At 35.7% G+C, this 2,809-nt stretch overlaps 1 protein-coding gene across 1 annotated transcript in view; it reads left to right on the top strand.

Moving 5' to 3' along the window:
• Positions 1 to 2,809, top strand: part of PDE1A (phosphodiesterase 1A, calmodulin-dependent) — a 362,008-nt gene that overhangs the window by 226,686 nt on the left and 132,513 nt on the right. The window lies entirely within an intron of this gene.

Raw genomic sequence — 2,809 nt, 5'->3', positions numbered from 1 at the left:
AAAAAAAAAAAAGTTTCCTTGAGGCTGGGCATGGTGGCTCATGCCTGTAATCCTAGCACTTTGTGAGGCTGAGGCAGGAGGATCGCTTAAGGCCAAGAATTTGAGGTTGCAGGGAGCTATGATGACGCCACTGCACCTTAGTCCAGGGGACAGAGGGAGACTCTGTCTCAACAACAACAAAAAGTTTCCTTGACCCTTTCCTTCCTCCCCTTCATGACTCCCACCTCCTCTATTCCCAAAATACCACTGGTCTGCTTTCTGTCACAATAAGGATAATTTGCATTTTCTAAAATTTTACATAAATGGAATCTTCCTCCTCTTCTTCCTCATAATATGTTCATCTAGTTTTGTTATTAGAGTAATTTGGCCACGTAGAATCAACTGATCACTTTTATGGAAATTATGTACAGAATAGATACTATAACTTCCTTACGTGTTTGTTGAAATTCATCAGTGAAGTCATCTGGGCCTGCAGTTTTCTGTATGTGAAGGTTTTATCTACAAATTCCATTTTATCTATTTGTTCTTTGGTTGTTTGTACCTTTTAAGAAAATTATTCATTTTATCTAAGTTGTTGAATTTATTGGCATAATGTTGTTTATATTATTTTTTTCATAGTAACTATTTTAACATTCTTGTCTACTAATTCTATGTGTTATATTTGGGTCAATTTCAATTGACTTATTCTTATCCATTTTATGGGTCAGTTTTCCCACTTCTTTGCGTGGTAATTTTTTATTTGATGAGAGAACAATTAGGAGAAATATCACACACAAAAAAATTAAATTATACTGAAAGTCAGAGAAATTTTAATGTTGTTAATGACGAAAAAATGACGTGTGGTTTAGTTTCTATGTAAGGAGAGATCACAATGAACAAGAATCTTCAAAGGACTTATGAGATAGGTAGCATCCCAGATAACTAAACACAATTTAGACAGTTAAAGATGGTAGGGGTGTGGGAGAAAGGGATTTCAGTAAGAGAGAAGAGCTTGAATCTAGGATGATGTGAGAATTTTTGAGGAACACTGACTAAACAAGTTCGCTTGGAAATTAGGGTGTGTATAAAAGAAGTAATGGGAAATACATGCATTTCAACATTTGATTACATTGCTTGCGTATGTCATGCTGCCCTCAGAGATCGCCAATACCTTGAAAACAGGTGCACACACAGGTGCCCATGCATTATAAATGAGTATATTTATATATATAAATGTGTTTGAGTGTGTACCCTTACATGTATATTTATATATATTCTTATACATATTTTCATATATATTCTTATGTCTATTCATATATATAGAGATATATATCCTTTTTCACAGCCTCAGGTGCAGTAATAGATGCCAAATAATTATTTATTTAACTGAATTGGGTTTTTAACACCTTTTGGGCAGCATTGCCTGCTTATAAATAACTGGTCTACACCGTTTAATAGAGCAGCTGTTAACTTGTTTTGCTATTAAGCACAGTAGCCAGTGGAGCCTCCATCCACAGATTGCTGGGTCAGTAACCCCAAAGTACATATTTCTATCCAGTCTTTTTGGATTTACATAGAGGGTTTAGGTGTGTGGGGGGATATGGTTTTACAGAGTTATAACCACTTCCAATTATATTTCCTAATTGAGTGGTAGAACCTTTCTGAAGTGTTCCCTGCAGAGGAATTTTTTTGTGTCAGATTGTAGGTTTATACCCCCATTAAGACATAATAATTCATAATATTTTGTTTTTAACCCACATTGAGATGTCTTTATGAAAGGGCATGATCATTGTGCAAATGTCAGCACCTCTTGATGTTCCAAGTGTCACCAGTTGTGGCTGCTAATAGGATTATTCCCCTGGGAACAAGTGCAGGCCATTCTAAGTCAGAAAGTATACCTGTGGATAGTCTCCTGGCGTAGTCCTCCTCTTTTTATATGAAGATTCTCCATTCTTGAGCTCTTTCTTGTGATTCATTTCTTAATCACTTATTAGTTAGGATTGAGTTCAGCTGTATATAAAAGAAAACGCAAAATAATAGTGGCTTAAATACATTTGTTGTTCTCTCCTCTGAAACAAGTCCAGAGGTCGGCAATTTCATTCAGGTGATTCATAGCATGGTTTCCAGGCCATTTCCATCTTTCTTCTTTGCCGTTCTTAGTGTGGGGCTTCCTTCTGCCAGGTCATTTCATGATCCTAGATGACTGTTGGACCTTCAGACAATTCCACTGCATTCTAGGCAATAAGGAAGGGGCAAGGAATACAAGAGAACTCCTCGCAGCTAAGTTGGCCCTTTTCAAAATAATTGTTCTGAAAGTCTTACCCAACAACCTCCATTCACATCTCATTGGCCAGAATTTAGTCATGTGACCATACCTAGCTTTAAGAGAGTCTGGAAAATGTAGTTTTTTAGTGGGAAAATTGCTAACAAATAAAAATAGAGTGTAGTTATTCAAAAAGAAGGGAAGGCAACCATCTAAAATGCCTATTGTTTTTAAACCACATTATACAACTACGTACGACCAAGTTGGACTCAATTCTCACAAGAACACATGAAGGGTATATTTCTAAGCCATTGCAGAACTTTGGAAAAGAAAAACTATTTCATTTACTTTCATAAATAAAAGGAAATTTGACTAAGTATAATGTTCTTGAGTCATAAAGTTTACAAAAATCTCAAAACCCTACGTGCGTTGATCCATTATCATCACATTCAGTGTTTCAGACAAGCCTCAAAGCTAGACTTCAATTTTCCTTTCTAAGTAACTTGTTTTAGTTGTTATTTTTGTTGTACTTTGCTTTGCTTTGCACTAATAATATTTATTGGTGCA

The sequence above is a fragment of the Propithecus coquereli genome, unplaced genomic scaffold (genome assembly GCF_000956105.1).
Source record: "Propithecus coquereli isolate 6110/MARCELLA unplaced genomic scaffold, Pcoq_1.0 Scaffold35, whole genome shotgun sequence".
Classification (NCBI taxonomy): Eukaryota; Metazoa; Chordata; class Mammalia; order Primates; family Indriidae; genus Propithecus; species Propithecus coquereli.
The sequence above is the reverse complement of the archived record's forward strand: the minus strand, read 5'-3'. Positions and strand labels throughout refer to the sequence as shown.